This window comes from Equus quagga, chromosome 6, assembly GCF_021613505.1.
Source record: "Equus quagga isolate Etosha38 chromosome 6, UCLA_HA_Equagga_1.0, whole genome shotgun sequence".
In the NCBI taxonomy this organism is placed as follows: Eukaryota; Metazoa; Chordata; class Mammalia; order Perissodactyla; family Equidae; genus Equus; species Equus quagga.
The window spans coordinates 85,405,924-85,418,081 of record NC_060272.1 but is presented as its reverse complement, the minus strand read 5'-3'; positions in this window follow the sequence as shown (position 1 = coordinate 85,418,081).

Below are 12,158 nucleotides of genomic sequence, written 5' to 3'. Positions count from 1 at the left end.
ACCTGCGCTCTACCAAGCAAGGTCCCTCACCGGGCGTCTCCCTTTCCTCTTCCGCCCCCCGTCTTTGCAGGGTAAAGGGAGTGACACAGAAGTTTTATTTCTGCTGCAGTCTAATTGTGTGATCACCACCTCTCCTGCCTGGACAACAGAAGCAGCTATAGCCCATTTGTGCGTGGCAACAATTTTTTGAATTGTTGCTTCTTTCATTCAACAAGCAAGTACTGACTTCTCTCAGTGAGCCAGGCCCTATTCTAGATGTCGGGATGCGACCACCACAGAGAAAAATCTTGCCATTGTGGAACTCGTATTCTAGGGAAGGGGGAAATAGACAGTATACAAAAGTATAATTAGAATAAATAGATGTCAGAATATGACACCTGGAGAAAGATAAAGCCGAGGAGGACAACAGGGAGAAATGAGAGAGGGAAGGTCGTTTGCAATTTTAAGTTTAGTCAGGGCAGGTCTCTTTGAGAAGGGGCTATTTTAGCAAAGACCTGCAACATGCCTAGGCATGGGTTATGTGACTCTATGGGGATAGACGTTGCAGGCAGAGGAAATAGCCTGTGCAAGGGCCCTGAGGCAGGTTGCTATCTTATCAGTAACTTTTCCTATAACGTTTAGCTTTGCTCAATGTCCAGAGTTCCTTTAGGGACCCAGAAGTTCCTCAGATTTATCCTTCTCTTCCTTTTGCACATCCTGTTGATTCTACCTTCTAAATGTATCTTGAGTCTATCCCTTCCTCTCTGTCTGAGCTCTCATTGCCCTTGCTTGTGCCTTCTTGATTTCTCCTCTGGACTACAAACACAGCTTCCTAAGTGGAGAGTCCAGCCCCCTCCAGCTCCCATCGGAGTGATTTATTATTCAAATCTGAACACATCCCTCTGCTGCATTAAATAGTCCACTTCCCCCTCTCCAGCCTCCACAACCTTCAAAATAAAATGCACCCTCCTCAGCACGGCTGCAGTAAAGGTCATCAGCACCCCACTCACAACCCCTAGCATGCGCTATTCCAGAATATGCCCACAGCCTCCCATCACGGGCGCCTGCTCCTCCTCACTTGAGGGATTTCTCTTAGTTGTGGGCAACAGGCCATAAGTGCCAGGAAATTAATGCTCCTAGGGAGCAACCTTCAGCCAGTGATGGATGGGAATTGAAGGATAAATTCTCCATCTTCTTGGCCCTGGGGCAGGGATGGGGGTGAGAGGGAGAGAATAATTGAGGTGTTTTCCATACTACCTCCCAGATTTTCCCAGTGGAATTGACTCTAATTGCCCACAGTAGCAATCTGCTTCGTAACTCACGTTACTTTGGCTTCCTTTCATTCCCCGTCTGACTTTCCCACTCTCCTAGCAGTGCTTTCTAGAATTGTCCCCCAAATAAACTACTTGTACTCAAATCTTTGTCTTCTGGTTATTTTTGTAGGTTGAATTTTGTCCCCCCAAAAGATATGTTGAATTCCTAACCCCTAGTACTTGTGTCTGTGACCTTCTTTGGAAGAAGCTCTTTATGCCTGTAATGAGGTTAAGGTGAGGTCCCATTGGATCCGGGTGGGCCCTAATCCGGTATGACTTGTGTTGTTATACGAAGCGGAGAGAAAAACACACAGGGAGGAGAATGCCATGTGATGACAGAGGTAGAGGCTGGAGCGATGCGTCTACAAGTCAAGGAGTTCCAAGGTCCGCCAGCAACACCACAAGCTAAGAGAAAAGCACGGAACAGACTCTCCCTAGAGACTTCAGAGAGAGCACGGCCCTGCCAACACCTTGGTTTTGGACTTTTGGCCTCTAAAACTGCGAGACAATAAATTTTGTTGTTTTAACGAGCCCAGTTCGTGGTACTTCATCAAGGCGGCACTAGGAAACTGATGCATTTATCTATTGCTATGCACAACCACTGCCTCAAACTTAGGGACAAAAATAGCAACCATTTGCTTTTGTCTCACAACTCTCCGGGTTAGGAATTTGGGCAGGGCTCAAGCAGGGCAGGCCTTCTGTCCCACGTGGTACTGAGGTTACTCTTTGGTATTCAACTGACAACTGGGCAAGTCCGCAGCGTCCGAGACAGCTTTGTTCACGTATCTGGCATTTTGGCAGAGGTTTCAGGGGTGATTGAACTTAGCCAGGACCACTCTCCAGAGGGCTCACACGTTGTCTCTCTAACATGGCAGTTTTAGGGTCATCAGAGCTCTTATGTGGCAGCTCAGAGTTCCCAGAGAGAGGGTGTTCCAAGAGACCCAGGCAGACGCTGCAAATCTTCCTGTGACTCAGTCTCAGAAGTCCCAGAATGTCTCTTCTACCACATTCTATTGGTCAAACAGGTCACTAAGTTCAGCCCACATTCAAGGGGTCAGGAATAGATTCCACCTCTCAGTGGGAGGAGTAGCGGAGTTGTGGCCATCTCTATTCTTCCTCACCTGGTCTCAGGGTCCGCTTCTGGGAAAACCCAACTCAGAGAACAGGCTGCAGGAGCCTTCAGGATCTGGCCCCTGCCTATCTCTAGGGGCATCTCCTGCCCTCGCATTCAGCTGTGGTGCCTGCTGTACCAGGATCCGCACCGTTCTCTAACACCCCGTGTTCTATCTTGCTTCTATGCCTTTATTTACTTTATTTTTTATATAGTGAAGAAAAAAATTCCACAAGAGCTGCTGTGCAATAGCTGTTCCTGCTCTTCTCTGCTTCAAACGCCCTTGCCCTGAATCTTGCTCCCCTGGCAGGGAACTCACACTCCAAGACCTACAATGGGCTTCACCTTCTCTATTCCAGCAAGGTCACATGCCTCTCCTCTTGCCCCTGTCTCAGTTGCCGGGTAAACATCTATTTACTTGTTAGTAAGTTTCTCAGGAGAGGGGACTCTTCTTTCCTCCATCTCTGCATCCTCCTGTCTGTTGATGGATGATGAATGATCTGTGGCCCTGAGAACCCCAGGGCAGAAATCCAATCAGCTAAGCAGATCGCTAAAGTTCTACATCAGTGTTCCACTGCCACTTCACGAGTGATTTTCTTAATGTCAACCAGCTCAATGTAGGAGCTGATCATCCAGTTGTCACGGGGAGGGGGGCACAGGTGAGAAGATGGTGAAATGCAACTATTTGATTTAAACCGATGGGACAGGATGTGTAATTGATTGTCTCTATAATCTCATTTAACTCGCCTTGTTCCCTTATAGGCTTGGTTGATGTCTTAATAAAGCTGATTTCTTTCTTGTCCCTCATCCCATTCTTGCAGTATAAAAGAAGTCATAATTGCTCCCAGCAGGGGAGGCTTTGTGGGCAAACCCTGTCAGAGTTCTACTGGATACACACTGGAATAAAGCATAATGGCAGCTCAGGGGTCAGCAAAATTCTTCTGTGAAGGGCCAGATAGTAAATATTTTAGACTTTGTGAGCCAAGAGGCAAAACTGAGGATATTTTGTGTAGATATTTATATAACCATTTTAAATATCACCACTTAGACTTCAGAAAAACAAACTTGGGCTGGCAAGCAGTGGGTCAGATTCAGACAATGGGCTGTGGTTTGCCAACCTAGAGTGTAGTGGGTTGCAGGTGATATTTGAGGTAAGGAGAGTGGGCTCAAGCACTCACTTGGTCGCTTGTTTCCATGTGAACTTAAGCAGTCTCTCTATGGCAGAAGGCCCTGCTGGAGGGTCTATGAGAATGGAGGCTCCACTTCTGAGGCTGTGGGGCCAAGGTAGGATCTTGGATAACCTCCTGTGTTCCAGGGCCAAATGGAGCTCCAGATGCTTGATCCCAGTGGAGGAACAGAGGAAGGGAACATGGGTAGATGATTGGACCTCCAGGGAACAGACTGTGAGCTCAAGCCCTACCCCAATATCGCATTTATGGTTGTGTGATGCCGGGCCCGTGGATAAAGTGACGGGACCTGTGTGGTAGACCTCAAGCCAATGCAGGAACAGTGGCTCAACAGAGGACCCAGCCTAACATGCCATTCTGCACCAGTGCCCAAACAAAGGTGCCTCTTGTCATCAGGGCTCCAGTTCCTCTGTGAGTTAGGAATAAACTGGCACTCAAGCTCCCTTATACAGGGATACAATAAGCACAAGAGTTCTCAACCAGGGTCTGTAGTATGCTCTTGGGGGCATCTGAAAATTTGCAAAGGTGTTTCTGGTTGGCCCATTGACCTTTAGGGAAGGACATTTGCCAGAGAGGGTACACGGTCTGCAATTCATAGAACAGACCCACACAATGAAGATATGCCCTGACCAAATGCCATCAATGCCCCCATTAAGAAACACTGCTACTGAGGCACTCTGGTGTCCCTGGGCTAGCGGAATGGGGAGAACTCCAATGAACCTTGCCTTCCTCATCTAATCTCAAAGGCACTTGCAAGAATCGAGAGATGATGCATATGAAAGTCTTTTGCAGACTGGCAAATGTTATAAATATGTCAATCATTGTTATTCTTACAAATATGTCCTCAGGTGGCTCCTGAATGTGATGCCCTTTTTAGAAAATAAATGAGATATACCTTACATGCAGTAAAGCGTCCAAACGTTAAGGTACAGCTCAATGACTTTTCACATATGTGTACATGCCTCTCTAACTACCACCCAGATCAGTATATAAGATGCTCCGGTCATCCCAGAAAGTCCCCTCATGCCCCTGTCCAGTCAGCACCACCCCCAGAGGCAGCCCCCGTTCTGAACTCTCCATAGATTCATTTTGCCTGTTGGTGACCTTCATACAGATGGAATCATACAGTACACGCTCTTTTGTGTCTTTTGAGATTCAGCGGTGTTCCTGCTTGTATAAGTACTTCCTCAATTTCTATTGCTGTGTCATGTCATACATCTTTTTTTAGGTCAAAAGGAATTTTTAAATCTCACACTTAGATCAGAAACAACATGGAACCATTCCCTCCCTAGCATGAGTTCTGGTCCCGGTCTCTTCACCAGCCCCACTCCCATGCTTGGGGAATTATACAGTCAGCTAGCTTTCAGCCGCATGGGGTTAGGAGCAGACTGTCATCCCTGACAAGGACAAGGTCTTTGAGGGGAAAGGGTTCTGTTAGCTTAACATTTATTAATCTATTTATCTGTTCTTCAAATCAAAATCCCGTTGTTTCGTATTTAACTGTTTTATTTACATGGAAATAAGAAAGACAGACTATCTCTCTCAGCTTGGGAGCATGGTACTTTAAGACAAAAAGCACACACTCTGCAAACAGGACGTGGGCAGTGGGATGGAAAACTCCACTGAGTGCTTTCCTGGCTTCTTGCCATTCTGTGAATACTTAATGATATATATATATATTTAAAGCCAACTGTTCTCAGATTTGGGCCAATTTTTCTTTTGCTAATACGGTCTTTTCTTGTCTTCAATCCAAAACAGATAGAGAATCAAGAAAGATATAGTCTACTCACGTTTTTATTTCATCGATAGTTTGTTCAATTTTCACTAATGGAAATCATTTATATATCTTTACATATTAATGTTGGTGCTAAAGAACACAAGGCAAATGCGACATTCAGAGCCCAAATTGAGTAAGAATTCCTGTGGAGGTGCAGGCGAGGTGGGGTTTCTTCACATTGGTCAGTTTGGTCAGGTACTGCCTACTGCTGGAGGTGACGTGCCCCACAAGGAAATGAATGAGCCTATGGGGAACTGTGTCTGTCCGCAACCTATGGGTTTAGGTTAGGCAAGCATCTGACACATTTTCTGTAATTGTCAATGGTGCCATGTGAATTTGGATCTGGACCCCTTACAAGCTGAAAAGAGACTCAGGAAGAAGTGACCTTCCACTTCCCTTCTCGCTTCTCATCACCGACATCACTGCACCTTAATCAGTGTTCCCATTTGTGTTTAGATTTCCTAGTGCTCTGTCGCAGAGCTCACCCCAGTTTGCTTTTTCTTAGATTAACCCCGGATGTGATTAGGGAGAGTATTATTGCCACACTGGAGTGTTTAAGAAGCTAACGAACTCTGCGAGTAACCCAGCCAGTGAGTGGAGGAAGACCTGACACTCTTCCTCTTCTGCCTCCTCTACATATGGAATGTGGCCCTGAGAAAAGCACCGGGATAAGCCCTTCAGAATATCTTATAAAGATTAATTCAAAGGCAGAGTCCCTATTTTAAAATAATTACATACAAAGTCTTGTTAGTAGAATCCGAATCAAGTTGCTCCCTTTGTCCCAGCAAACTGACTAAAAACTCTCAGGTCTCACAGCTCACTGCCTGTCTTCTCCTGCCTTCCCCCGTCAGAACAGACGTTCCGCGAGGCCAGCGACTGTGTTTAGTTCACCATTAAATGCCTGGGGCCGAGACCAGTGCCTGACACATGGTAGATGGTCTATAAATACTTGTTGAATAAATAGGAGGAGGAAGAAACGAAGGAATGAGGGAACGAGGGAAAGAATAAGGCTCAAAGAGGTGAGGTAGGCTTGCCCGAAGCTCCACAGCCACGGTAACCTGGATATTCAAGAGGGATTGATCATAAATACCACCCCTTTGTTAAATCTTTTCACTTTCTCTTCTTTTCCTTTGGCAGTACTCATTGTCTGTGTGGGGGCGGGGGCGGGGTGTTGCAGTGAGAGAGGAGAGAAGTTGCCATTTTTCTAGACTAACACTTTTAACTAGTCATCGGGGTTCCTGCCTGGCCCCCCACCGAGGAAGAGAGCAATAAAGCCGCTTTGGGAACGGATGCTGGTGCCTGGCTAGGCCCACCAACCGGCAAGCCACTTGCTGACTTAGAGCATATGATTCCAATCCACAGATCTCAACATGTCAGAGACCTCAGCAAGGTTGTGACTGTTCTGATTCCTCAGGTATTACAGAGCTGGGGTGTTAGTTGCCCTGAAGGCCTTCTGTCTAATATGTTCTTTTAACCATATCACCTGATTCTTAGATATCACAAGACACGACCACAGAAAATGTAGAGTTGGTGGTTGATGCTCTTCGTCTTCATGCTGAGAGTGTGCTAGAAAAAAATGTATCTGCTCGTGAATGTGCGAATCATTGGTTTAAAGTCTAACTGACTTGGAAGAAAATTCTTGAATTGCCTCTTGGTGTTGTAGGAATTCGGTACTTAGTGCGAATATCAGACTCCTACTCAGATATGCCAAATGGAAACTTGGCTGCTTTTAAAGCATCTATTTACTCAGAAGAATAAAGCCCACACTTAGGGGGAAACGTGCCTTATTCTATCTGATGTTCCAAATGCTCCTTTCCTTAAAGCTTCCTCCAGAGGTATGCCAATGCGGACAGCGCAGCTTTAGAGCGAAGGGGGACCCAGTCCAGTGCAATATTACAAATTTATGTTTCACACAGTTATAGGGCTCACAGCAAGAGGGAGGAGCCAATACAGAGAGAAAGTGCTTACGCTTTCTGGAAAGAATTAGATGACAAGATCGTGATGGTAGCAGATAGCACACCTTAATGCCTTTTTAAAAATGTATGTGTGTACCTTTCTTTCTCCTTCTAATCTGTGCTCTCAAGATAGAGAGCAAACCCATGGCTTAACAACGTTTTCTACCAGCAGAAAAATTATAGTAACCAAGCGTACCTGAAAGCTCATAATTTTCCTGGCCAGCCATCTTTAGGTTTATTCCTTCCATTACATTAAAAATTGGAGGCCAATTAAAGCAACTGTAGCTAGAGCAGGCCAAACTGGATTTTTCTTATAGCGTTCCCTTCATCTCCCAGAATGATGTCATTAAACGTTCAGGCTATGAAATGCTAAGGATAGCCTGTTTCCACTGTACTGTGGGTCATGCTGGAATGCCAGAGAAGTACACCCCAGAATGTCATAAAGCTTTAAAGAGTTACAATAAAACCAAGCAGAATGTGGACATTTACTTCTCTTTCTAAACAAACTCCATGAAGCCAGAGGGAACATAGGTGGGAAGCAATGCAGGAAATGATGAAGTAAACAGCATCACATGGGCACTCTGCAGACTTTTTGGTCTGGGGGCCTCTTGAAGGACCAGTCGTCACTCACAGGCTTTACACAGAATGGTGAACTGGCACTGCCAGATTGCACACCTTCTTGGCAGACATGTTTGACCACAGGCAGGAGCTTTGAGTTATAGGGTTACATTACATTATATTATATTATATTATATTATATTATATTATATTATATTACATTATAGCAAGCTCCAGTGGGCTTTCATAACAGAGATGTATTAGCCAAAATAGTTGACCTTGTTTGTTTTCATGAGCCCTCTGATATCAAAGAGTTAAGGGGTTATAGTTCACTAACCAAGTTTGTTTCATGCAAATGGTTTTCTTAAAATGGAGTATCCTCATTTCATTTTCAAGTGAACATTATTTAGCCATACTCCTCTGGTTTTATTGTTTTCATGTGTCTAGGTAATATTTGTGTCCTTAACCTTTCCCAGACATAACCATTTGTGGTGCTGTTGATCAAAAACCATGACTATCGCCAACTATCCCACACACATTACTAATACCTACTATGTGCAGGGCGTGGTTCTAGGTGCTAGAGACAGATACTGACCGGAAAGCTGTAGGACCTGGCCTCAAGAAGGTAAGCTAAACACACATTAACATGATTAACAGCATAAGACAGCCTACGAAAAGGGCAAGGAAAATACAGTCGTTTCAATAATAATTGGAAGAATGTGGGGGAAACAGAGATCAACAGAGATAAGTATAGCTGGGAAGAGCAGGGAAGATATAAAATTTAAGAGCAGTGACCCTTAAAATTTAAGGGAGGGATAAGCAGAGAAAAGGGACAAGTGGGAACTGCTGTAAGGCTAATTTGACGAGAATAAAAAGGTTGGCTGCGTTCCACCTGTGGACTATCTCAAATGCTAAAGTAAGAAATTTAAGCTCTTTTTTATAGACAATGTGGAAATATAGATGGTTCTTAACAAGGCACTTATATCATTTGGGACTATTTTATCATAAGCAACAGAGGAGCCAACTTGACCTGGCTTAAACGATAAAGTGAGTTTCTTGGCTTATATAATGGAAATGTCCACAGGGAATACTGGCCTCAGATGAGGCTTGACCTAGCAGCCTCAACAAGGAAACCAGGAGGCTGGTTCCTTTCTGTCTCAGCTTCATCCTCAGATACTGTATTTTCCCCTCTTCCCACCCCATCCTCCTCACAGGCCGCTCCAGGCTCTCCACTTGTGGTAGCAAAATGACTGCGGCAACTCCAGACCTCAGATCTCCTCCCATACCTTCCAGGACGAAGAGCGAGCATCTTTTCCAGTAGCACCTGCGGAAGACAGGAAGCTTTTCTTTCTCAGCGGTCTCAAATATCTCCTCGTGTCTCGATGGATCTGGTTAGGTTACTGGCTTATCCAGGAACCAGTGGAGGAGGTGAGTCGGTGATTTAAGTGAACCCGTGTCCATGCGTCCACGCCTGGAATAGGAGGTGGGGTCGATCTCTCCCAAATCACGGGGCTCAGAACGCGGAAAGAGAGATTTCCTAAGGGAATATCAAATGTTATTAGGAATGCGGAATTGTCACTGGGTGGCAAAAAAGTGACAAATGTCCACCTAAAGCAAATAACATGATAGAGGAAAGGTTAGGCGAGACTGGTTTATCAAGCTATGAAGTTGAAGGTGTGAACTCACTGGTTACCTCCCCCACCCCCACCTAGCTCTGTGAGCACACACCTTGCTTCTTTTATTTTAGAAAGTCTTAGAAAGGTGTAATCTTCTTCCACATAGACCCAAGGGTGATTTCTCAAATAGAAAGAATTCTCAAATTTTTATTTGAAAATAAAGGAATTATCTTTCTATAGATGCCAGCATTTTTCAGAAATCAGATCCTTAGGTTCCAAGTTTATGCTGCACACTGGGGGCATTCAGAATTCATGAGAAAAGTGTGGTCAACCTTGAAGACTGCCTTTTTGTGTGTGTGTGTTCCTTTTTTTAAACTGTTGGGCTCAACCCTTTGGCCCTCACAAAAGCAAACTTTGACATTGACTTCAATGGAGAGAAGGAAGCCACAATTTTGAATAGAAGGGCATTTTTTTGTCTGGCTCCAGTCACTGCTGGGGGAACCCATTGTGAACTACAAAGCTATCTTTGCACAAATTAGGAGCACACCCACCAGGCCTTGCCAGCTGTTTCACTTTCTTCAGTAAAGTCACAACTGTCGTTGGCACCACAGTTCAATGGCACAGCAACAATTGTGAGGGCTTAGTGTCTGTGTTGCTGAAAGTTTCTGGGATCGGGGAGAGAGACAGACGTCCCCCATCTGGCTTCCTCCTTCAGAGGCTCAACTCTGTCCCCCAACTCTTACTTCTCTGCCCCGGGGCCAGTGCCTTTGCAGATGAGTATAGTCCTGGGACAGTGTGAAACTAGACAATGATGAGAGGAGATCCTTGGATGAGAAGGCTTGGCTGAAGGAAAGAAGGCGAATTCAAAAGAAGATTTGACAGTAATTGGAGACATGTCCCTTATAAAGGACACCTGAGCTTGACATGATTCTCTAACCACAAGAAGGACTCCTTTATGCTTGGAAGGCTTTTAATTCCCATGAGCAGGCTGGGCCATAACAGCTCTTGATTGGGAAGGAAACGCAAGCTCAAGTCAGAAAGAAAAGCAGAGAGCAAAGCAGAAGTTTTCCACTCCCAGCTCGTGTTTATTTATACTTGATGCACAGCTAGACCAAGGGGTTTACTCTTAGCCCCTGTGGCAGTGAGCTTACCCAGAATGAGGAACAATGATTTGATGCTGAGACCAAAGGCTTCAGGTTTAAAAAATAGTCATCTCCTCCATGCAGAGGACACACCCTTCTTAAACACAACAGCCTATAAATGACCCACTGAAGATAATATTGCATGTCTGAAAAACTTTAATACAAATGGGAAGTGAAGAGAAAAGGAAAATGGTAAACTGCTTAGTGCAGAAGGTAGAGAGAGGCGGAGAATGGGAACAAGCGGAGGCCAGGAGGACCAGGATGGGTGTAAGAGGTGATAGGACGTTTTTCTCCACACATAACTATTTAGGGCAGCCTAAAGTTAATGAGTGCTATTTCCGCTGCTGATGGCATCAAGGACGCAATCTTGGACTTCTTTTCTTTCTTCTCTCTCTTCCCCTCATTCCCTCTTCTAAAATATCTGTTTGCTTAGTAGTTTGAATTTTGCCAAGTAGTTTCTAAGGCCCTTGAAGCACAAATAAGTGTAAACAACGCTAACTCAATTTTCTGAAAGCTCACCAAACAAATAAATGAGAATATTGCTCACTTTTGCTTAAAAAGAAGAGTATGACCACATCTTTGTGCCACAATAGCACCATCTTTTTACTGATTTCTTTAAATTGATTTTTTAATCAAAGTAATCTGTGTACATGACAGCCAGCCAAGCAGAGCAGGTCCTGGTGAAATCAGTAGTCTGCACCTCAGCCTCCCGACTCAGATCTCGTCATTAAAAAATAAAAGACTTCTGTGTTTAGTTCTTCTGATGATTTCCATCTCATCTCTATATTTGATGCTTATTTCTCAATTTCTTAAATCTAGCCTGTATACTAAGTCTGGTAAGAAGGATGATGTTTCAGTTCGCTTTTATCTATCCCATCCCTTCCTCCCACTTCTTCTAAAGCTTGAGAGTTAGATGATAATTACTAGATCTTCTATGGACGATCTTTTTCCCTGTAAATAATACACTATACTTTAACACCATTATAAAGTAATAAGTAATATGCTTGACTCTCTAGTTTTTCTCCCAGCAACTCCCCGGTTTATAAGATGAGGCTGTTGCCTAACTGGGGCTTGTCCCCTCCTTGTCTCCCCCTTTCCTGCCCCCCACCTTCTGTCGGCTACATTCTTACCATTACATCACTAAGACGCTGCCTAAACCCCAACCACGTTTCCCGCGCTTTGTCTACTGAGACCAGCTCTGAAAGTGGAAACCCAATACGCAGAGGCTGTGTAACTCTGTTGCTCTCAGTCATTGCCAAAGAGATGTGTTTCTCTCCAGATTCAACCGCATTATCAAGCAGCAGCTCACAGAGGCACCTATTTGATTGCCCTGCCTGAGAGGCTGAAGACATAACCTCTGTGAACCTTGCTGCTTCAATCATTGTATTTGCATAAATTAATGCCATTTTATCTGTGAAATAAATTGTTTCTTAACAGCCTTTTTTGATGCAGAGAACAAAGGGCTGAACTGCAAATGCACAGAACTGTATGGCAGTCGAATGCTCCATTGTAATTGTTAA